Genomic DNA, 12,236 nt, shown 5'->3' with positions numbered 1-12,236 from the left:
TTAATTCACTGCACAATTATGTAATTAACACAAGGCTCATAGTATTGTGTAACCTTACCAAACATTGCATGGAAGCTCATTAACAAAGAATGCTGATGCAAAAGTGTAAGAAGCATTTTTCATGAAAAAGAGAAGACTAAATATGACAAGACAAAAGAGAGAGAGAGAGAGCGACAGAGAGAGAGCGACAGAGAGAGAGAGAGAGAGAGCGACAGAGAGAGAGAGAGTGACAGAGAGAGAGAGAGAGAGAGAGAGAGAGAGAGCGAGCGACAGAGAGAGAGAGAGAGAGAGAGAGAGAGAGCAACAGAGAGAGAGAGAGAGAGAGAGAGAGAGCGACAGAGAGAGAGAGAGAGAGAGAGCGACAGAGAGAGAGAGCGACAGAGAGAGAGAGAGAGAGCGACAGAGAGAGAGAGAGAGAGAGAGAGAGAGAGAGCGACAGAGAGAGAGAGAGAGAGAGCGAGCGACAGAGAGAGAGAGAGAGAGCGACAGAGAGAGAGAGAGAGAGAGCAAGAGAGAGAGAGAGAGCGACAGAGAGAGAGAGAGAGAGACACAGAGAGAGAGAGAGAGCGAGCGACAGAGAGAGAGAGAGAGAGCGAGCGACAGAGAGAGAGCGAGAGAGAGAGAGAGAGCGACAGAGAGAGAGAGAGAGAGAGCGACAGAGAGAGAGAGAGAGAGAGAGCGACAGAGAGAGAGAGAGAGAGAGAGCGACAGAGAGAGAGAGAGAGAGAGCGAGAGAGAGAGAGAGAGAGAGATAGACTTATGTAAGATGTTTCAAATACAAAATGCAAGATAATTTAATTGATATCCTGTAAATTACCAATCAGTACCAAAATAATGATGGAGATAATGTTGGAGTGGGAAATTTAAACGAATACCTGCTACAATATTAAAAATTCATTTATAACTGAGGAATGAGATAAAGGTATGACATCTTTCTTGATTTCTCCCAAGACTTTTAGAATATTGGTAATGCAAAATATTTTCCCGAAATGAACACTCAAGTCAACAAAAATGGCAAATACCTGGTCAAAAGAAAAGGTAAGAAATAAATCAGCTATTAGATGATTTCAATTACACCACTAGGCTGCATGCATAAACAAATGAAAAAAAGCATGACACATGCAACTGCACACTGTCCACACATCAAACTAAAAAACTGGTAGACTCAATCACCAAGCAAGTATTCTCAGTGTTACTGTCTAAATGCCAATCAATCACCAAGCAAGTATTCTCAGTGTTACAGTCTAAATGCCAATCAATCACCAAGCAAGTATGATCAGTGTTACAGTCTAAATGCCAATCAATCACCAAGCAAGTATTCTCAGTGTTACAGTCTAAATGCCAATCAATCACCAAGCAAGTATTCTCAGTGTTACAGTCTAAATGCCAATCAATCACCAAGCAAGTATTCTCAGTGTTACAGTCTAAATGCCAAACAATCACCAAACAGGTACTCTCACTGTTACAATCTGAATGCCAAACAATCACCAAACAGGTACTCCCAGTGTTACAGTCAAAAGAATCACTAAACAGGTACTCCCTGTGTTACAGTCTAATTACCAAACAGGTACTCCCAGTGTTACAGTCTAATTACCAAACAATCACTAAACAGGTACTCCCAGTCTTACAGTCTAATTACCAAACAGTCACCAAACAGGTACTCCCAGTGTTACAGTCTAATTACCAAACAATCACCAAACAGGTACTCCCAGTGGTATAGTCAAATTGCCAAAGAATCACTATTCACGTACTCCCAGTGTTACAGTCTAATTGCCAAACAACTGGAATCCAATTTAATAATTCACATTTAGGATCCAAATGAACCTGAATATAACAAATTTAAAAAAAAAAGAAACAGTAATGCACAACAAAGTATAACAGTTCTTTTTATAAACAAGGTATCAGAATTGACCTGATTTCATTAAGCAGTGGTAAAATTATATGCATCATGTACTTCATTATAAGGTCTTTCACTATAAGGTGGTATACTCAGTGACTCATGGAAAGTGATATGTGTACTGTATCGTGTACTTCATTTAAAGGTGTTTCGCTATAAGGTGGTATACTCATTGACTCTCAAGGAAAAAGTGATATGTGTACTGTATCATGTACTTCATTATAAGGTGTTTCGCTATAAGGTGGTATACTCAGTGACTCCTGGAAAGTGATATGTGTACTGTATCATGTACTTCATTAAAGGTGTTTCATTATAAGGTGATATACTCAATGAATCATGGAAAGTGATATGTGTACTGTATCATGTCCTTCATTATAAGGTGTTTTGCTATAAGGTGGTATACTCAGTGACTCCTGGAAAGTGATATGTGTACTGTATCATGTACTTCATTAAAGGTGTTTCATTATAAGGTGATATACTCAATGAATCATGGAAAGTGATACGTGTGCTGCATCATGTACTTCATTATAAGGTGTTTCACTATAAGGTGGATTATTCAATGACTCCTATGGAGAGTTATATAATGTGGAGTACTATATTATCATGTACTTCATTCTAAGGGATTTCAATTTAATGTGTTATATTCAACTGCTCAATTATTGGTATTATAGCATGGGAGTACTACAATGCAACTATGATTACACAAACAATGTATATATGGTTCTTATGAGTAACTGGATTGAGAAAATTGACATATTTGAGTATGATGATGTTATTTTTGGTGAAAATAGCATTTTTCAGCATGTTTTGTTTGTCACCTGGTATTATAATGTGTAATATTTTTGATAATCATATTTTAAACATCACTCATTCATAAATCTACATATAAAAATGTACAAGATTGTTCTTGATGAGGTTATTGTAAACTGTTCTGATAGAGGTTACTGTAAACTGCATTCTGATAGAGGTTATTCTAAACTCTGTTGTGACAAAGGTTATTCTACGCTCAGTTCCAATAGAGGTTATTCTAAATTCTGTTGTGACAGAGGTTATTTTAAACTCTGTTCTGATAGAGGTTATTGTTATTTCAAACTCTGTTTTGATTGAGTTTAAAATCTATACAGTACTAAGAATGAAATCATGACACAATCAATATAAGCACAAACTCCAGGCAAAAAAATCTAAGAAAAGAAATAACGTTTTTAACATATAAATTGTACTTTGGTTTCTAAATTTACACAGGATATTTTCATTTGTGCATAAATTCCAGATCGTGTTGTACAAAAAAAACGTGGAATTTTAATGAGTTGTGAATGAAACATATCCACTATTTACAATGGGAAAGAAATTTTTCTCTTTCTTATAAACCAAACTTGCTCCCGAATAGAAACTCACAACACACCCCTCCTTTCAATGTAAATTCACTTTGCTTTCAAAGGCTGATCATATAAATATCAGTAATTTAAGAGAGCACAAGGATTTCATAGCTGATCATATAAATATCAGTAATGCAAGAGAGCAGGAGGATTTCATAGCTGATCATATAAATATCAGTAATATAAGAGAGCAGGAGGATTTCATAGGCTACTCACATAAATATCAGTAATATAAGAGAGCAGGAGGATTTCATATAAATATCAGTAATATAAGAGAGCAGGAGGATTTCATAGGCTGATCATATAAATATCAGTAATATAAGAGAGCACAAGGATTTCATAGGCTGATCATATAAATATCAGTAATGTAAGAGAGCAGGAGGATTTCATAGCTGATCATATAAATATCAGTAATATAAGAGAGCAGGTGGATTTCATAGGCTACTCACATAAATATCAGTAATATAAGAGAGCAGGAGGATTTCATAGCTGATCATATAAATATCAGTAATATAAGAGAGCAGGAGGATTTCATAGGATGATCACATAAATATCAATAATATAAGAGAGCACAAGGATTTCATAGGCTGATCATATAAATATCAGTAATGTAAGAGAGCAGGAGGATTTCATAGCTGATCATATAAATATCAGTAATATAAGAGAGCAGGTGGATTTCATAGGCTACTCACATAAATATCAGTAATATAAGAGAGCAGGAGGATTTCATAGGCTGATCATATAAATATCAGTAATGTAAGAGAGCAGGAGGATTTCATAGGCTGATCACATAAATATCAATAATATAAGAGAGCACAAGGATTTCATAGGCTGATCACATAAATATCAGTAATATAAGAGAGCAGGAGGATTTCATATAAATATCAGTAATATAAGAGAACAGGAGGATTTCATATAAATATCAGTATTATAAGATAGCAGGAGGATTTCATAGGCTGACATATAAATATCAGTAATGTAAAAAAGCAGGAGGATTTCATAGGCTGACATGTAAATATCAGTAATATAAGACAGCAGTAGGATTTCATAGGCTGGCATAAAAATATCGGCAATATAAGAAAGCAGTAGGATTTCATAGGCTGACATGTAAATATCAGTAATATAAGAGAACAGGAGGATTTCATATAAATATCAGTATTATAAGATAGCAGGAGGATTTCATAGGCTGATATATAATTATCAGTAATATAAGAGAGCAGGAGGATTTCATAGGCTACTCACATAAATATCAGTAATATAAGAAAACAGGAGGATTTCATAGACTTATCACATAAATATCAGTAATATAAGAGAGCAGGAGGATTTCACCCCCCCCCATGTAAATTCACTTTGCTTTCATAGGCTTATCATATAAATATCAGTAATGAGAGCAGGAGGATTTCATAGGTTGACATATAAATATCAGTAATATAAGACAGCAGGAGGATTTCATAGGCTGATCATATAAATATCAGTAATATAAGAGAGCAGGAGGATTTCATATAAATATCAGTAATATAAGAGAGTAGGAGGATTTCATAGGCTGATCATATAAATATCAGTAATATAAGAGAGCAAGAGGATTTCATATAAATATCAGTAATATAAGAGAGTAGGAGGATTTCATAGCTGATCATATAAATATCAGTAATATAAGAGAGCAAGAGGATTTCACATAAATATCAGTAATATAAGACAGCACGAGGATTTCATAGGCTGACATATAAATATCAGTAATATAAGAGAGCAGGAGGATTTCATATAAATATCAGTAATATAAGAGAGCAGGAGGATTTCATATAAATATCAGTAATATAAGAGAGCAGGAGGATTTCATAGCTGATCATATAAATATCAGTAATGAGAGCAGTAGGATTTCATAGGCTGGCATAAAAATATCGGTAATATAAGAGAGCAGTAGGATTTCATAGGCTGACATGTAAATATCAGTAATATAAGAGAACAGGAGGATTTCATATAAATATCAGTATTATAAGATAGCAGGAGGATTTCATAGGCTGACATATAATTATCAGTAATATAAGAAAACAGGAGGATTTCATATAAATATCAGTAATATAAGAGAGCAGGAGGATTTCATAAGCTGATCACATAAATATCAGTAATATAAGAAAACAGGAGGATTTCATAGACTTATCACATAAATATCAGTAATATAAGAGAGCAGGAGGATTTCACCCACCCCCCCCATGTAAATTCACTTTGCTTTCATAGGGTTATCATATAAATATCAGTAATGAGAGCAGGAGGATTTCATAGGTTGACATATAAATATCAGTAATATAAGACAGCAGGAGGATTTCATAGGCTGATCATATAAATATCAGTAATATAAGAGAGCAGGAGGATTTCATATAAATATCAGTAATATAAGAGAGTAGGAGGATTTCATAGGCTGATCATATAAATATCAGTAATGTAAGAGAGCAGGAGGATTTCATAGGCTGATCATATAAATATCAGTAATATAAGAGAGCACAAGGATTTCATAGGCTGATCATATAAATATCAGTAATGTAAGAGAGCAGGAGGATTTCATAGCTGATCATATAAATATCAGTAATATAAGAGAGCACAAGGATTTCATAGGCTGATCATATAAATATCAGTAATATAAGAAAGCAGGAGGATTTCATAGGCTGATCATATAAATATCAGTAATGTAAGAGAGCAGTGTAATGTCCTAACCTGGAACAGTAAATCATGTTTAACATTTTGCATTTTGTATTTGATTATATCTGACCACAAAGCAAGTCCTGATTAAGCAATGCATCACAAGTCCCGATTTAGCAATGCATCACAGTTGTATATCACTGCTGTAAAGGAAGCAATGTGAAATAACTTCAAAATGACATGAATTGTGTTGAGTCAAATTTCTTCAGCAAAAATTGATTTCCATGTTTTAAGTGTTATGCAGTTTCTTTTTATTTGACCTAGCACACAAAGTGTTCAATTTGTTTTCTGCAAGGGAGCCAAAGTGAGTGATGATCCAGTCAGAATTTGCATTCTTCGGATCACAAATCTACCAGTATGTTAAGCAATAAGCCACCAAAGTAGTAAATAAAGAATAAACTTTACTTGTATAGGGCACAATTAACTGGTTTAAGAAACATTGGCATAGTAAGTCTCTCTATCAGTTCACCTGAAGGCAGCATCAAGCAAGAAACGCCTGATTTCCTCTATTCATAGCTACTCCGATATAATTTGGCACGGACAGCATCACCAAATCAGCAACAGGTGAAAATTATAAGCCAGATGTAATAAGGATTGTATTTCATCTCCTGTAACAGTGCATTAAGTGTGATTATACAGATATGTAAATTATTTTACTACTTAGTAACAACAGGAATGTTAATGACTTACACATATCATCATGATGTGTGTGTGTGTATATATATATATATATATATATATATATATATATATATATATATATATTACACATATCATCATTATATATATATACACACACACACACACACATATATATATATATATATATATATATATATATATATATATATATATATATATATATATATATATATATATATATAATGTAGATCAATGGGCTATTCCCTGTGGCTGAGGAGGGGTGTCAAATATCAAACTAAAAAAATGAAGCTAATTTGTCCATTTGGGAGCAAACTTTAAATGTTTAGTTACAACATGTAGATACATAATATATGTAATGAATTTTGAGTCACAAGCTCAAGATCAATGTTGTGAGTGGAGTCGTGGGGCAGGGGTAGTATGAAAATTATTAAAGCAATAAACCATGAGAACTTGCCATACCAAGCCAAGCTGTAATTGTCACATATCCTTCAACTACCTACTGTTGTCTGCTGTCTGTAACTGTTAAGTCCAATAATATTTCAACTGATGAATTACTTGTAAGATATTTTTGAATCCATAACGAATTACATTTCTTTTCAAGAAAAACATTATCAAAGATGATACTTCTGTTGCCTTAATGACACTGCCTTAGACAAATTGTATCTGATGTTCAATGCAGCCTTAGACAAATTGTATCTGATGTTCAATGCAGCCTTAGACAAATGGTATCTGATGTTCAATGCAGCCTTAGACAAATGGTATCTGATGTTCAATGCAGCCTTAGACAAATGGTATCTGATGTTCAATGCAGCCTTAGACAAGCATGCCCCAATTAAAACAAAAAGGGTTAAACACCAAATTACACCCTAGTGGATTACCCTTGAGATCAATTAGGCTAGGCACCTAAGAGATAATTTCCACAAGAAAAAGACATGAAAAGATATTAGAAAGTGGAGGAATAAAACTAAGCACGTGATAGATAAGGCAAAAGAGAACTACTATAAACAGGCTATTAATGAAAGTAAAAGTACCAAGAAATCATGAAGCATCTAAGAGCTGCACCCACCCAGGAACAGTTGTCTTCCCTTTAGACTTGAGCAAAATGATGACATAGCGACATCTGTACAAGACATTGTGGAAATGTTCAACAATTTTTTTATAAACATATCCAGTAACAGTATTCAGAACCAGACTAACATCCCAATTGAACTTGATGCTCTTCTATTACTTATAAGAACTAAAATTCCTGATAATTATTTTTCAATAGCTAATGTTAATGAAGCTGATGTTTTTGATATGCTAATTAAGGTGAATATTAGTAAATCCTCTGGATTGGATGGGATTGGTCCATGATTTCTTAAAATTGCTGCACCAGTAATAACAAAGTCACTAATGAATGTCATTAACTTAAGTATAAAGAGTGGTAATTTTCCAGAAACACTGAAATGTGCAAAGGTTACACCTATCATTAAGAAAGGAGAAAAGGAGGATCCAGGAAATTATAGACCAATATCAATTCTACCTGTATTGTCAAAATTATTTGAAAGCATGAAGCCATTCAGGTCTATACTACAAGTCATATATTCTTCCAACAATGGATTATTGTACAAATGTATGGGGAAACTGTGCTAAATCTGAGCTTGACAGGATTTATAAACTTCAGAAGTGAGCAGCAAGCATGTAAGTTTAGATGCATCTATTGATCATCCCTCAAAAGCATCATTTACAGAACTCAAATGGTTCACAATATATGACAGGATAGATTTTCACAAGGCAGTTCTTTTATATAAATATCTACATGGAATTCAGCACCAGTGTATCTTCAGGACTTATTCAGGCCTTTTTTAACACAATACCAGTTGATATCAATATCACATGGAAACCTTGTAGCACCAAAACCAAGAACAGAGCAATTTAAAAAGAGCTTCCAATACACTGGTACAGTCATGTGGAACAAGCTTTCACTACATGTAAAATCTGCTGAAAATATTAGAGTATTTAAGAAGAGATATCATGAGCATGTATGTGTTTCTAATAGATAATGGAATTTAGTATTTTAATACTAAACATGTTAAAATAAACAGTAATTATTGCTATCTTCCTATAATGTGCATTGCTATACTCTCCTTAAGACAACAGTCCTTGACTAATGAGTCACCCTCTATAAATAAAGCATTATTGCTATAATTATTATTATTCTTCACTGACTCTATAAATAATATCCATCACTATCAGAAACAGAGTGAATTTGTTTAATATAGTCACTGAATATTGCATATCTACATGTTGTGCGTACCCCTTAATACACTGTGAATCTTATTATTAAAAAAATCTCATTAAATTTTTTGGAGGTTTTTAATTCTGGCATATTAGTGACAGCTTTTTTCACGAACATTAAATGGGCAGAAATAGTTTAACTTGTACTTGTGTACAGTTTTTGCCTTCAGTCATTACAAAAATGCCAAGAATAGAAATTTAAAATTAGTTTCACAAAATTTGCTGCATGTTAAATTTTTTTAATTTGCAGCATTAGACTTGACACAAAGTATTCTAGTTCACATGAATTCTAATTTCAACAACTATTCTAGTTCTCATCTAGTAGTTCACAACAACTAATCAAGTTCAAAAACTGAGTATTCTAGTTCACACCTGGTAATCTACTTTGCTGCCTAAATTTAGCTTCATTTATTTTCCCTTTATGGCCAGATTACAGAGGTTTCACTCAACATGAAGTCTGCCAGACTTATGAACCAAAGTATACAGGTTCCACATCCTACTGTCAGATCAGCCTGGGTTGGCTATAGTGGTTTGTCCCTGGGTAAGGCAAATTTTTTTAAAACGTGTTACACATACCAAATTAAACTACAAATGCAGTTTGATTTTGGAGAGTTCAGATTAATTAAAGAACATAATATCAAAATCGTACACCATTCCCTTGATATAAAGCCCTTCACTATAATCCTGTTACAGCACTCCCTCATTTTAGTGTGCCTAGATAACTTGTCAACCCACTAATAATATGGGAACAGTTCTTCTACTCAAGAAAGGGCCTCTATGTTCTGAACATAAATAAAATTGCTATCAAAACTGGTAAATTAAACCCCGTTTCACTTAATCCTTATTGCCAAAATGGTGGTTGGTGCCCTGATATATTTTATCAACATCATGAAATTTTTAACATTAAAAAAATTAAATATTTTCTTAAATTTGCTTAAAAACAATAATACTCTGCAAAATAACAATATACAATGAAATATTGATCAATAAAAATACTTTTGGTAACACTTTATGAAATAAATACCAATGAAACAAGTCTTGTCAAGTGAAATTCATGTTTCAGTTTAATCTGAAATATAATTCCACTCCAGTATTATCACATATGTGACATGCCCTTATGTTTTAAATGTGATATGCCCTTATGTTTTAAATGTGATATGCCCTTATATTTCAAATGTGACATGCCCTTATGTTTCAAATGTGATATGCCCTTATGTTTTAAATGTGATATGCCCTTATGTTTTAAATGTGATATGCCCTTATGTTTCAAATGTGATATGCCCTTATGTTTTAAATGTGATATGCCCTTATGTTTCAAATGTGATATGCCCTTATGTTTTAAATGTGATATGCCCTTATATTTCAAATGTGACATGCCCTTATGTTTCAAATGTGACATGCCCTTATGTTTTAAATGTGATATGCCCTTATGTTTTAAATGTGATATGCCCTTATGTTTTAAATGTGATATGCCCTTATGTTTCAAATGTGATATGCCCTTATGTTTCAAATGTGATATGTCCCTATGTTTTAAATGTGATATGCCCTTATGTTTTAAATGTGATATGCCCTTATGTTTTAAACGTGATATGCCCTTATGTTTCAAATGTGATATGCCCTTATATTTCAAATGTGACATGCCCTTATGTTTTAAATGTGACATGCCCTTATGTTTCAAATGTGACATGCCCTTATGTTTTAAATGTGATATGCCCTTATGTTTTAAATGTGATATGCCCTTATGTTTCAAATGTGATATGCCCTTATGTTTTAAACGTGATATGCCCTTATGTTTCAAATGTGATATGCCCTTATATTTCAAATGTGACATGCCCTTATGTTTTAAATGTGACATGCCCTTATGTTTCAAATGTGACATGCCCTTATGTTTTAAACGTGATATGCCCTTATGTTTTAAATGTGATATGCCCTTATGTTTTAAATGTGACATGCCCTTATGTTTCAAATGTGATATGCCCTTATGTTTGAAATGTGACATGCCCTTATGTTTGAAATGTGATATGCCCTTATGTTTTAAATGTGACATGCCCTTATGTTTTAAATGTGATATGCCCTTATGTTTTAAATGTGACATGCCCTTATGTTTGAAATGTGACATGCCCTTATGTTTGAAATGTGACATGCCCTTATGTTTCAAATGTGATCAACTGGCCATCAAAGCAATACCAGTGAGTTTTTCCATGACAACCTCATTAGAAGCTGACTTTGTTCTAATCTGCAACTTGCAGAAGCATTTGTTCCATTGTTACATGTAAAATTAGACCTGCTATATATAATAATGTAATTACATTTGTTGCATTGTTACAATTAAAATCACACCTGCTATATAAAATAATGTAAATATAATAATGCAAACATATTTGTTGCATTGTTACAATTAAAATTAAACCTGCTATATATAATAATGTAATTACATTTGTTGCATTGTTACAATTAAAATTACACCTGCTATATAAAATAATGTAATTGCATTTGTTGCATTGTTACAATTAAAATTAGACCTGCTATATAAAATAATGTAATTACATTTGCTGTATTGGTACAATTAAAATTAGACCTGCTATATAAAATAATGTAATTGCATTTGTTGCATTGTTACAATTAAAATTAGACCTGCTATATAAAATAATGTAATTACATTTGTTGTATTGGTACAATTAAAATTACACCTGCTATATATAATAATGTAATTGCATTTGTTGCATTGTTACAATTAAAATTACACCTGCTATATATAATAATGTAATTACTTTTGTTGCATTGTTACAATTATAATAAATTAGACCTGCTATATATAATAATGTAATTACATTTGTTGCATTGTTACAATTAAAATAAATTAGACCTGCTATATATAATAATGTAATTACATTTGTTGCATTGTTACAATTATAATAAATTAGACCTGCTATATATAATAATGTAATTACATTTGTTGCATTGTTACAATTAAAATAAATTAGACCTGCTATATATAATAATGTAATTACATTTGTTGCATTGTTACAATTAAAATAAATTAGACCTACTATATATAATAATGTAATTACATTTGTTGTATTGGTACAATTAAAATTAGACCTGCTATATAAAATAATGTAACTGCATTTGTTGTATTGGTACAATTAAAATTAGACCTGCTATATAAAATAATGTAACTGCATTTGTTGTATTGGTACAATTAAAATTAGACCTGCTATATAAATAATGTAATTGCATTTGTTGTATTGGTACAATTAAAATTAGACCTGCTATATAAAATAATGTAACTGCATTTGTTGTATTGGTACAATTAAAATTAGACCTGC

Source organism: Sinohyriopsis cumingii, unplaced genomic scaffold (assembly GCF_028554795.1).
Source record: "Sinohyriopsis cumingii isolate HCF-2022 unplaced genomic scaffold, ASM2855479v2 utg000309l, whole genome shotgun sequence".
In the NCBI taxonomy this organism is placed as follows: domain Eukaryota; kingdom Metazoa; phylum Mollusca; class Bivalvia; order Unionida; family Unionidae; genus Sinohyriopsis; species Sinohyriopsis cumingii.
This window is presented reverse-complemented; position numbering follows the sequence as displayed.